At 46.0% G+C, this 14,100-nt stretch overlaps 1 protein-coding gene across 1 annotated transcript in view; it reads left to right on the top strand.

Annotated features, from left to right (window-relative positions):
- Positions 1–14,100, top strand: part of galnt17 (polypeptide N-acetylgalactosaminyltransferase 17) — a 553,078-nt gene that overhangs the window by 444,333 nt on the left and 94,645 nt on the right. The gene's annotated exons all lie outside the window — the stretch shown is intronic.

The following is a 14,100-nucleotide window of genomic DNA, read 5'->3' as shown; positions in this document are numbered from 1 at the left end:
CTGTTTGTATAAGATCTTGTGGAATTCCTGAAGATGTCAACCTCAGTTGTATGTTTTCAGACTGAGTAGGATAGACATTCTGATACCACTTCACTCCCTGTACACCACAACACTTAGTCAGAATCTATTATGTGGCTAACAGTCTGTAAGAAGGCAGGAATAAGTGACTCACTTCAATTATATGAAGCAGAGATCACAAGGTAAGATAGTGAGATCAATGCTGAACTCTTTATTAGATTGTGTTTTTTTCTACTCTTTCAAACTCCAGGGATATAGGTGAGTGTTGTCAGGTAAACAATGTGTGTCAGCCAGGGAGGAACTCATTTAAAAACATAAAGAATTTGTTTCAAGTAGGAAAATATAATTTTGATTTTTCATAGAAAGAAGGTAGGGTAATAATTGCATGATCCAGAGGTAACGTTCTAATGGGGGGAGGCTAAATCTGGGGTAGAACCCAAATCTACTGGATTTCTATCCCATTGATAAAAAACTAAGAAATAGTGCTCCAGGGGGCGGACACTTTTTCTGCCCACCCCTGAGGAGATTTCAGGGTGTGCCACTGGGATTACCCAGGTTTCCCAGGCATTCAGCTTGAAGCGCTCTTATGGGCCCAGCAGGGCCTACGCCTGCTATGAACAGGCAGAGGTCGCATTGTGGGCCTAAAGAGGGGCCTGAAACAGGCAAACGGCAATAGATCCTAGAAGGATTGATCGACATTGCTATAGGGCTAAACATTAATTAACAATGGCTTGCCTTTGTCTTTGGCCCAATCCAGACTTTAAGCTTCACCACCTTGCAGCGTTAGGGTGCTACATCAAGGTCCGCAGCATCCATGGGATGGGTGCCTCGGTTGTGCTGCTACAGGTGTGAGCACACACTCTGATTAATTAAATGACCCTGTCCCTGGGATTTGGGATAGGGTCAGCAGCAGGTTACAGCAGCAGGCAGAAGTCCCTCTCCACCATATTTCCACAACTCTCAAATGGGCCCATGGAATGTGTCTTGGCCTATTGTCTCCGGTTCGTTTCCCATATGCTGCGCCAAATGATTGTTCGTTTATGGGTTAATGTAGCCTGGAGTTACTGTATAATGAGCACTTTTGAAAGGACACCTATCTATTACGTGATTAGCAGATAAAATGATGGCAGGTTTATGTGTGTGTCGTTAATAGCGTACAATGACCTCTGGTGATGAATGTTAATTAGGTTCCTCAGGACCCATACATTGTTGATTGAAAAGATTTCACATTAAATAAACCCCCTTGCAGTTGATCTATGATAGAGCCAATCGTAAAGAGCTTAGTCACCCATGAAAAGGCTGCTGTTTCTTGGGCACCTATACTTTATTCAATGTTTAAACTGACATCCAATTCAATAGAATTTGTATATGAGCCAAACATCCATGTTCCTGCTGGCTTGTAAAATCATTGAAGTCAATGGAAGGGAAAATTGGGTGGGGTTTATGACAAGCGGTCTATCCGTCAGTTTTCCACCCCTACTGAAGTTGAAAGTTACCCCTGGGGTTTCTACCAGGCCTACGGTGGCAGAACGGAAGATGCCCTGAGGAAATTATCGGCGTTAGTGTTCCAAATGGGCTTTCGATTCGGATTCAGCAAAATTAGCATTTTAATTCAACTTTAGTTTTGAATTCTAGTGGATTTTCCATGGCATTACTCACAGTGATCAGAGATTGCAAGGAGCAGGGGAATGCTGGAGGAGGGGCATAAACCTCCTGAAAGAATTTAGAGAAAAGTTTATAAAAGATCTCCCCAGAGACAGTGAAGTAAGTGTTGCCTGTCTGACAGTAAGACCTAGATAAATCAAAACACCCCTCCAGCTTAATGTTGACTAAACTTACGTCATTCATTTTGGCTTCCACCAGCTCCTATGGCCTTGAGTTCATTAACCTTCTTGGCTCCACCTTAGCCTGAGCTAGACAGTCCAGAACTTTGGTGCCAATGTTTGCACGCAAGCTCCGTTTGCTCACATCCATTTTGTCACCAAGAATGCTTTCTTCTATCTCTGAAGCATTCCCTGTCTGTCCCTCCCTTCCCTGTCACTACTGAAATCTTAGTCCATGCCTTCATCACTTCGAAGCTCAACTTCTCTAATGCTCTCCTAACCTGCTGCCCCACCTCTATCCTCCACAGATTACAACTCAATCAAAATTCTAAAGCCCACATCCTCATCCACACCAAGTCCTGCACTCCCATCACGCCCACCCTCGCCAATCTCCACTGGCTCTCTGTGCTCCGGAAAATTGTCTCACATAGCAAATGTAATATATTATGGATAAAGAAAGTGTCCTTGAATTTCCACAGGGGTTGTCCCGATCTCCCGCCATAACTTTGGTAGAAGACCGGCGGAACCCCTGGAAAAACAACGTAAAGCACAATTTACACTGTTTCTCTGGAGAATCCACTGATCAGAACAACCCCATGGAACCTCAGGACAAGACTGTTGGACTATTTATATAGAACCTTATCAAGACTCTCATAAACATCTCAAAGTATTTCACATAAAATTAATTACTTTGAAGTACATTGCCTGTTGATATGAAGGCAGATGCTATGTACGTAATATGCTATGAATACATATCTACCATGGACTGAATGAATCCAGAATATTGCAATGACCCTCGCAGCATGAATCGGCCTCTGGACCATAATCACCTAGTATAACGATATGTAAATTTAACCATAGCTCAGTTACTTTTGTCATCCCATTGCAATCCATATGCAAAACGTAACCTTACACATGTGTACTGCAGCTATCTCAAAACAATTCAGCCTAGAATTTCATTTGGGCCTTGGCACAAACCAGGCGCTGCGTATAACGGGCGCTGCGTATAATGGGTGCTGCATATAACGGCGCTGCATGTAATGGGTGCTGTGTGCAATGGCGCCACATATAACGGGCCCCGCGTATAACGGGTGCTGCCTATAACAGGTGCTGCGTATAACAGGCGCTGTGTATAACGGGCGCCGCGTATAACGGGTGCTGCCTATAACAGGTGCTGTGTATAACGGGTGCTGCGTATAACAGGCGCTGCATATAAAGGCGCTGCGTATAACAGGCGCTGTGTATAACGGGCGCCGCGTATAACGGGTGCTGCCTATAACAGGTGCTGCGTATAACAGGCGCTGCGTATAACGGGCGCTGCGTATAACGGGCGCTGCGTATAACAGGCGCTGTGTATAAAGGCGCTGCGTATAACAGACGCTGTGTATAACGGCGCTGCGTATAACAGGCGCTGCGTATAACGGGTGCTGCGTATAACAGGCGCTGCATATAACGGCGCTGTGTATAACAGACGCTGTGCATAATGGTGCTGCGTATAACGGGCGCTACGTATAACGGGCGGCGTGTATAACGGGCGCTGCGTATAACGGGCACTGCGTATAACAGGCGCTGCATATAACGGCGGTGTGTATAACAGACGCTGCATATAACGGCACTGCGTATAACAGACGCTGTGTATAACGGCGCTGCGTATAACGGGCGCTGCGTATAACGGGCGCCGCGTATAACGGGTGCTGCGTATAACGGGCGCTGCATATAACAGGTGCTGCGTATAACAGGCACTGCGTATAATGGCGCTGTGTATAACAGATGCTGCGTATAACGGCACTGCATATAACAGGCGCCGCGTATAACGGGCGCTGCGTATAATGGGTGCTGCGTATAACGGCGCTGCATGTAATGGGTGCTGTGTGCAATGGCGCCGCATATAACGGGCGCCGCGTATAACGGGTGCTGCCTATAACAGGTGCTGCGTATAACAGGCGCTGTGTATAACAGGCGCTGTGTATAACGGGTGCTGCGTATAACAGGCACTGCGTATAACGGGTGCTGCGTATAACAGGCGCTGCGTATAAAGGCGCTGCGTATAACAGACGCTGTGTATAACGGCGCTGCGTATAACGGGCGCTACATATAATGGGCGCCGCGTATAACGGGCGCCGCGTATAACGGGCACTGCGTATAACAGGCGCTGCGTATAACGGCGGTGTGTATAACAGACGCTGCATATAACGGCACTGCGTATAACAGACGCTGTGTATAACGGCGCTGCGTATAACGGGCGCTGCGTATAACGGGCGCCGCGTATAATGGCGCTGCATGTAATGGGTGCTGTGTGCAATGGCGCCGCATATAACGGGCGCCACGTATAACGGGTGCTGCCTATAACAGATGCTGCGTATAACAGGCGCTGTGTATAACGGGTGCTGCGTATAACAGGCGCTGCGTATAATGGGTGCTGTGTATAACAGGCGCTGCGTATAACGGGTGCTGCGTATAACAGGCGCTGCGTATAAAGGCGCTGCGTATAACAGACGCTGTGTATAATGGCGCTGCATATAACAGGCGCTGCATATAACAGGCGCTGCGTATAACAGGTGCTGCGTACAACAGGTGCTGCGTATAACGGCGCTGCGTATAACGGGCGCTACGTATAACGGGCGCCGCGTATAATGGGCGCTGCGTATAACAGGCGCTGCATATAACGGCGCTGTATATAACAGACGCTGCGTATAACGGCACTGCGTATAACGGCGCTGCGTATAACGGCACTGCGTATAACAGCACTGTGTATAACGGCGCTGTGTATAACGGCACTGCGTATAACGGCACTGCGTATAACAGACGCTGTGTATAACGGGCGCTGCATATAACGGGCGCTGCGTATAACGGGCGCTGCATATAACAGGTGCGTATAACAGGCGCTGCATATAACGGCGCTGTGTATAACAGATGCTGCGTATAACGGCACTGCGTATAACAGGCACTGCGTATAACAGGCACTGCGTATAACAGGCACTGCGTATAACGGCGCTGCGTATAACGGCACTGCGTATAATGGACGCCGCTTATAACGGGCGCTGCGTATAACAGGTGCTGCGTATAACAGGCGCTGCGTATAACGGTGCTGTGTATAACAGATGCTGCGTATAACGGCGCTGCGTATAACGGCACTGCGTATAACGGGCGCTGCATATAACGGGTGCTGTGTATAACGGGTGCTGTGTATAACGGGCGCTGCGTATAACAGGTGCTGCGTATAACGGCGCTGCATATAACGGCACTGCGTATAATGGACGCCGCTTATAACGGGCGCTGCGTATAACAGGTGCTGCGTATAACAGGCGCTGCGTATAACGGTGCTGTGTATAACAGATGCTGCGTATAACGGCACTGCGTATAACGGGCGCTGCATATAACGGGTGCTGTGTATAACGGGTGCTGTGTATAACGGGCGCTGCGTATAACAGGTGCTGCGTATAACAGGCGCTGCATATAACAACGCTGCGTATAACGGCACTGCGTATAACGGTGCTGCGTATAACGGCGCTGCGTATAACGGGCGCTGCGTATAACGGCGCTGCGTATAACGGGCGCTGCGTATAACGGCACTGCGTATAACGGCGCTGTGTATAACAGACGCTGCGTATAACGGCACTGCGTATAACGGCGCTGCGTATAACGGCGCTGCGTATAACGGCGCTGTGTATAACAGATGCTGCGTATAACAGCACTGCGTATAACAGCGCTGTGTATAACGGCGCTGTGTATAACGGCACTGCGTATAACGGCGCTGCGTATAACTGCACTGCGTATAACGGCGCTGTATATAACAGACGCTGCGTATAACGGCACTGCGTATAACGGCGCTGCGTATAACGGCACTGCGTATAACAGCGCTGTGTATAACGGCACTGCGTATAACGGCGCTGCGTATAACGGCACTGCGTATAACGGCGCTGCGTATAACGGCGCTGCGTATAACAGACACTGCGTATAACGGCACTGCGTATAACGGCGCTGCGTATAACGGCGCTGTGTATAACGGTGCTGCGTATAACGGCACTGCGTATAACGGGCACCGCATATAACGGGCGCTGCGTATAACAGGTGCTGCGTATAACGGGCGCCGCATATAACAGGTGCTGCGTATAACAGATGCTGCGTATAACGGCACTGCGTATAATGGGTGCTGCGTATAACGGGCGCCGCATATAACGGGCGCTGCGTATAACAGGTGCTGCGTATAACAGGCACCACGTGTAACAGGTGCTGCGTATAACAGATGCTGCGTATAACAGACGCTGCGTTTAACGGCACTGCGTATAACGGGTGCCGCGTATAACGGGTGCTACGTATAACGGGTGCTGTGTATAACGGCGCTGTGTATAACAGATGCTGCGTATAACAGACGCTGCGTTTAACGGCACTGCGTATAACGGGTGCCGCGTATAACGGGTGCTACGTATAACGGGTGCTGTGTATAACGGCGCTGTGTATAACAGATGCTGCGTATAACAGACGCTGCGTTTAACGGCACTGCGTATAACGGGTGCCGCATATAACGGGTGCTGTGTATAACAGGCACCACGTGTAACAGGTGCTGCGTATAACAGATGCTGCGTATAACAGACGCTGCGTTTAACGGCACTGCGTATAACGGGTGCCGCGTATAACGGGTGCTACGTATAACGGGTGCTGTGTATAACGGCGCTGTGTATAACAGGTGCTGCGTATAACAGACGCTGCGTTTAACGGCACTGCGTATAACGGGTGCTGCGTATAACGGGCGGCCGATCCAATATCGCCCGTTATACGCCCCCGCCTGAGGCAAGTTTCTAGGCCTTCATGTTTATTCAGTACAAAGGTTTTGCTTTTCTTACGTTTGCCAAATAAGCCAATTTCACTCATGTGACGCAAACATATTTAGATTAGAGTAATTAGTTCAATGCATTTTATTGCCTTTACATATTTTCAATTTTCTTATGTAAATGTAGCAAGGTTTTAAGTATCTCTACAGTAACTTCATGGATGCCTTGGCAAGTAAATTACTACAGGAGATGCAAATTGTAAATTATTAGTGTTAATGTTTGAGCTTAAAAAATCTTAGCTATTAAACATGTTGAATGTGTGTATGTTTAAATCTTTCTCTCCCTCTCCCAACCCACAAGTGGTAATATTATGGAAGAAACTTCCAGTTACAGGAGTATTCACTTCCCCTGAAAGTCTTCTCCTGTGGTTCTGATTATTTGGATATTTTATTGGAAACTCCAGATTTGAATACCTTTACACTGTGGTCATTTTACTTTAGTGTTTGGTGCATGCTGTGTTGATAAACAAGGAGATGAATTTGTGGGGAGCAGACAGAGATGGCATCCAAAGTCAGAACTGATCTGAATTGGACAAATTCAGCTTATTACAAAAGCACTGTCTTGATCCAGTTACTCATACTTTTCAATTCTGAACAATTTTAGAACTCATCTGTAATACTGGAGAGTGCTGAACACAATGATTGAGCACACTGACACATCTTAACCTTTGTGAGCATAGAACATGGGTTAGAAAAACAGAACTCTGATAATAAAAGGAAATTGAGCATTTATGACTTGTTTCCCACAGGCTAATGTGTTGGAAAGTACTTTGCATCAGTGCCGAGTGTAACACATCAAAGTTTGCCGACGATACAAAGATGGGAGGGAAAGTAGTGAGTGAGGAGGACATAAAAAACCTGCAAGGGGACATAGACAGGCTAAGTAAGTGGGCAGAGATTTGGCAGATGGAATACAATACTGGAAAGTGTGAGGTTATGCACTTTGGCAGGAAAAATCGTAGAGCAAGTTATTATCTTAATGGCAAGAAACTGGAAAGTACTGAAGTACAAAGGGATCTGGGGGTCCTGGTGCACGAAACTCAAAAGGTTAGTATGCAGGTGCAGCAAGTGATTAAGAAGGCCAATGGAATGTTGGCTTTCATTGCTAGGGGGATAGAATATAAAAACAGGGAGGTATTGCTTCAGTTGTACAAGGTATTGGTGAGACCGCACCTGGAATACTGCATACAGTTTTGGTGTCCATACTTAAGAAAGGACATACTTGCTCTCGAGTCAGTACAAAGAAGGTTCACTCGATTAATCCCGGGGATGAGGGGATGGACATATGAGGAGAGGTTGAGTAGATTGGGACTCTACTCATTGGAGTTCAGAAGAATGAGAGGCGATCTTATTGAAACATATAAGATTATGAAGGGGTTGGATCGGGTGGATGCAGGGAGGATGTTCCAGATGATGGGTGAAACTAGAACTAGGGGGCATAGTCTTAGAATAAGGGGCTGCTCTTTCAAAACTGAGATGAGGAGGAACTACTTCACTCAGAGGGTGGTAGGTCCATGGAATATGCTGCCCCAAAAAGCTGTCGAAGCTACATCATTACATAAATTTAAAACAGAAATAGACAGTTTCCTAGTAGAAAAGGGAATTAAGGGTTACGGGGAGCGGGCAGGAATTTGGACATGAGTCTAGGTTCGGATAGGTCATGGCCCTGTGGGTAGCGGAGCGGGCCCAGGGGCCGTGTAGCCTGATCCTGCTCCTGTTTTCGTGTGTCTAATGCTGTTAGATTCAGGAGATAGTCCTGTCATAGTGGATTGGCGGTTAGGATCAGATCAGCCATGATCTTATTGAATGGCGGAGCAGGCTCGAGGGGCCAATTGGCCTATTCCTGCTCCTATTTCTTATGTTCTTATGTTCTTATGCTGATTACATTTACCAGGTACCTGCCCAGGCAATGGTAGTTCTCCAGATCTTTTTCCATTATTGGGTGCTTTTTCCTCACTGCAGTTCAAAGATGCCAATATATTCAGATATACTAAAAATGGAGGCTACAACTATTTAAAGTATTTTAATGAAGCAGAGGTAGGAGGAAGAAATGGTATCAGTACATAATTTAGGTAGACTAACAGTGGCCTTTTGTAAGTTATGAAGTTATTGCGAGTAAATAAGTAAACTTGTGCACTCCATAAGCTAATCTTTTTTTTATTTGTGTAACTGCTTATCCATTAACTTAAGTTTTTGCTCACAGTCGTCTGAAGGCTGATGTTCTACCATGTTTAAAAAAAAAAATTTTCATGGGATGTGGGCATCGCTGACATTTATTGCCCATCCCTAATTGCCCTTGAGTGGCTTGCTAGGCCATTTTAAGGCAGTTAAGAGTCAACCACATATAGGTCAGGCCAATAGATTTCCTTCCACTAAATGACATTTGTGAATCAGGTGAGTTTTTACAACAATCCAATAGTTTCATTCATGCTAGCTTTTCATTCCACATTTATTTAATTGAATTTAAATTCCCCAACTGCTATGATGGGATTTGAACTCTTGTCACCAAGATCATTGGTCCAGGCCTCAGGATTACTAGCCCACCAACATAACCACTATGCTACCGTTCCCTACCCGCTGAGAATCCTGTGAACATGGGGCCCAGTTTCAATTAGTGCATAAATCAGGCAAACCGTGGCTATGGGCGCATGCTACGCCCACCCCATGCTCTCAGCGTGAGGCCCGAACCTTTTTCACGGTCAGACGTCTCGCTGATTGGAAAGATGTGTTTGGTGATGGGATCACTCTGGAGTTCTCAATCTCCACTGTGGATGGTAGATGCCAAGTGGAGGTGAGGGATTTTCCCCATGGAAAGAAAAATTATTTATCATATGCTTCGAGCAAGCACAAAAGTAATATTAGCAAGTCCTGTTGAATCATCTGCCTGCTTTCTGAGCTGGGAAATGGTGCCTGACAACGTTGACTTAAAAGAGGAGAAAAATGATTTTAAAATATTTTTTAAGTTGAGGAAGGATTTAATTCCAATTTGCGTTAATAACATGTTGCATTATAGAACGCAGACACCGTTGATGTCTAAGGATGTATGTTCACTCAAGTAATAGATCATGAGACTCTTGGCACTTAGAAAACATCAATGCTAAATCCTTTAATGCAGAAGCTGTTTCATTTTCAGAGAATTATTTTTATTGCCTTAAGCAATATTTTGTGTGATTCACTTATGGAAAATTTCTAGGTGCATCAGTTTTTTATAACTTAAGCACCGTTTGAGTTAAAATATTTGATATTGTTTCTGTAGGGAAGCAGTGAAAAAATACATTTAAATTTTATTCCAGCAATGACAATATATTAAGCATGTGTGCTTAAAAAGCCTGCCCCCCTCTTTACACAAAATGGTCAATTCAGTTAGTCAGAAATTTTCCAGAGTGATTGTACAAATTCCTCCTACTGCATGCAATTATTTATTCATTTAAGTTGCCATCTGGGTCATAATCTAGTTAAAAATGATGTTTACAATAATACCGGCCAGACTCCCATCAGCTACAGCTCAGAAAAATACAACTAACACGTAGATCGAGGGGCTACTGTACTTATACCGCAGAAAACCACAGGCAGGTTACTGCACTGATCTGTTTTTTTTCCCGAGGTAAGTGTACAGTGTCATTCCAAATCTTGGCTCACATTGCAAAGAGACAGGAGTTTACTTCACAGGGCAGGTCAATGGTAACAGTGCTATCTGAGGCAAAGCCACTGCCATTGGAGGCACCAAACCTCCTCTTGAGAGGGTGTTTCCCAAATGCGCCTGACCACCGCATGCTGGCGATGGCAAATATAAGCGGCACTTGCTGATGGCATTAGGATAACCTGTGATATTCATTCCTCATCTATAAAATCAGTTTATATACACAAACAGAAAAGCTAGAATTATGATTCAGTAGGATGGATGTTCCGACCCACCCTCTCCCCTGCCCCAGTGCGAGACAGAAGCATCGCACTTCAGGTGCCCTATTCCTGTCCAGCCCCATAATGGCCAGAATGTACTGTCCTGAGCCATTTACATGGTGTGGGAACCAGTGTTCCCTGTAATTTTCTTTTGGGCGGCGTGGCCCCTTTAATGGAAGATTGGAGAATTGCAGGTGAAGACTCAATTTGAGGATTATGGTAGCCAGTCCATATAGCAAAGGAGTCTCGTTGTTACACCCTTGGGTCACATTATTGTATGTCTTGATATTGGGTAGTGAAGCTAAATTCCTATTTGGGAGGGATGTAGCTCTGCTTATGAAAGAGACCAGAGATGCTAACTCAAGAGAATAATTAGGGTATATCTGAAACTTGTAACGCCTGTCCTCACTGACCTACTCTGGCATCTCATTTTTCAACACGTTAAATTCAAAATCCTTATCATCTATAAATCCCTCCATGGCCTTGTCCCACTGAATCTCCTCAAGCCCCATATTCCCTCCAAATGGTCAATTCCTCTGACTCTGGCCTTCATGCATCTCCTCTATTTTTGCCCACCATTGGTGACAGAGTATTCAGCTGCCTCGGTCCTACTCTCTGGAACTTCCTCCCTAAACCTCTCCATCTCTCTCTCCAAGTATAAAAAACTTCCTCAAACCCCATCTCTTCAAACTAGCTTCCAGTCACCCTTTCTGATCACTTCCTTTCTGGCTCAGTATCCATTTTTTTCATGCCTGTTCATGAAGTACCTTGAGACATTGGCCGGAACTTTGCCTACCTGGGCGGGTCCGGTGCGGGCAGTCAGCATGGCGGGTCGCAACCCCACTACTGGCTCCATCCTGCTGCTGAAAATGAACTTACCTTAATAGGGCCTATTAAGCCCACCCAGCGCGTTACCCGGCCCAATTAGATGGTGTGGGTCTGGGGACGTTATTCACAATGCGTTTTCAGCCAGGATCTTTAAAGGGACCATGGCCACATTAGATTTGATGTTTAATCTAACATAGTGCTGTCAGTGTACTACAGCATTGGAGTGCTGCAAACACTGACAATCACTGCACAGAGGCAGAGGGCTGCACCCAGGTTCTCCGATGACTCAGAGCACGCAGCGAGGTCCTCTTCCCTTCTGATGGGCAGAAGAAACTTCCCCAGGAGAGCAAAACAGCCTGGTTGCAGATAGCAGAGGAGGTCACAAGCAGGGATGTGGTCAGGAGGACCTGGGTGCAGTGCTGCAAACGTTTCAATTATTTAATTAGAGCAGGAAACATTAGTACAAAGCCACACTCAACTGCATCCTGCTGTGCCTCTCACCACATCCCCATCACTCTACCTTCCCTATCCTACTTCTGCACATCCTTACTTACACCAACATACCTTGCACGCCCACCCATCCCTCTCTATCTACATTATCACTTTCCCATCTCACTAGCCACCCCTCACAGACACCCTCATCCTAGACCAATCATATCAACTAACAACACACAAGGGCAGCCACTTGGGAGTTTTATCCAATGTTTATATAAAGTTTCTGTTAATGTGGTGTCAAACATAAAAGTCTTTATTTTCAACATTTTCCGGACTTGGACAGATTTGTGTGCACCTTTGGAAGTGGCTTAGTGAGTTGCAGTGAATGGTGAGACATAACGGTACCCCCCGCAATGGTGGTGAGTGTGAAAGGAACGGCTTGGTCATTGTAGGGATGCTTTATGGTGTTGGTGTGAGGTGGTGCCAGCCTGGTGCATCATGTGGCAGCCATATGGGTGTACAGTGCAAAGTTAACTAAATCTGGCCATGGTGAGGCCATCCCTGGTGTCCTGGGCAGCAATGTGCTCGGGTGCTGATGCCCTGTGTCCTGTGTAGCACCAGGTGATTGTGGAGAAGGTTGGTGTTGTTGTTGGTGCTGCTGGTGTGCCTGGTGCTGCTGGTGTTAGGGCTGCTGCTAGTCTGAGGACCAAGGTGAAATAGTATAAAGGGCACCCATGTTGATGGAATAGATGGCAGGTGAAGTACAGATGACAGAAGCATTCTGTCAATGGTGAGAGAGTTCTTCCAATGAGGTGAGACTGGATGGAGACTTTGCTGGAAAGACTTGCAGCCTGCAGAATCTGTGCTGGAAATGGACTGAGCAACAGCTTCTGTAAGGAAAGTGATGATCTGTCAGGTGGGAGCTTTTACTGTACATTTAATGCTGTCAAGTAATCAGCTGGAGCAATGGCCACGGAACTCCCGCCTCAGGTTGACAGAAGTGCTTCCCGAGCAGCGTGGTTTCCGTGGCCATGCAGTTAAATTTAAAAAGTAAGTTAAAAAAAGCCTGTTAAGGGTCTGACACCTAGCTGTTAATCATCTCAATTGGGTCGCCCGCCGCTGACGGTTGGATCAGCTCCACGACGACTGACGTGCCTGGGGGAAAGGCACGTGGGGGCAGGATGACAGCGGGTTCCCTGAGGCAATGTTCCCTATAAGCTGCGAAGCCCGGGACTGGCTTTTCCAGTATTAAAGGAAACTGTGAATGGGCTATGCAGCCCTTTAAAGGGGCCGCATACCCCAAAAAACTTATGGGAACATTGGTCTGAGTTATTGAAGAGGTTTTCTTAATGGGGACATTAAGCAATTCATTGTCCCATCTCAGTTGGCCTTATAAACATCCACACCTATTATTGTAAGGGAGGTTCTAGTCGTGTGAGCCTAGTATGAGGTGTCTTCTGAGAATATACTCCTAGGAGAAGTGATAGTGGGTTTGGTTAACAGACCTGCTGGCAAATCCCCGAATGGAGGAGTCAGATGCACCATCCTTTTACTTCCTGTGAAATCATGGAGACAAAAGATATGAAAAGTCAATCACCTAAATCTGGGAAAGAAGTCTTGCCTTGTGAAGGAAAACTTGCTCACCTCAAGCCCAGAGCCAGTCAGAACCAGAAGATTGGCCAGGAAGAAGATAAGTGAGCCCACTAATAGGGATAGTGTGATGTATTTTCATTATTCTTCTTGTTTTTGAGGAGAGTTCTGAAGTTAGTTAAGTTGAGGTTTGATTTTAACCAGCATTCTGTATGGTCACTTACTGACTGTAAAATGAAGCAGGTGAACAGTTTGAATCTGGCTTCATTTCACTAAAGTATTTTCAGTTCAGCCCACTGAAAGATTAGAGAAGTACACATGAGAATACTGGTGAAAGATGTGATATCCAGCTCAGATCACAAGGGGATACTCTTATAATGCCTCAGGGTTACACTATTGTATGACTAGACACTGGGCAGCAAGGGCGCACTCCTGAATGGAAGATGCAGGGACCACTTACAGGAGTGACCAGCACCACTGAACCTAAAAGAATATCTGAGGCTGACTCAAAATTTATAACAAGGAGTGATAGGAGTTTCAATCATTGACTTTATGGTATCCTCAGAGTTAATTTGGTCTGTGCAAATTCATAAAATCACTTGTCCACTTAGTATGCTATTCATGCTCAGTTTATCAAAATGCATGATCACAATTATTGCAGTTTTTATTCAGTAA

Source organism: Somniosus microcephalus, chromosome 22, assembly GCF_052327205.1.
Source record: "Somniosus microcephalus isolate GS21.2 chromosome 22, FLI_Smic_1.0, whole genome shotgun sequence".
In the NCBI taxonomy this organism is placed as follows: domain Eukaryota; kingdom Metazoa; phylum Chordata; class Chondrichthyes; order Squaliformes; family Somniosidae; genus Somniosus; species Somniosus microcephalus.
This window is presented reverse-complemented; position numbering and strand designations above follow the sequence as displayed.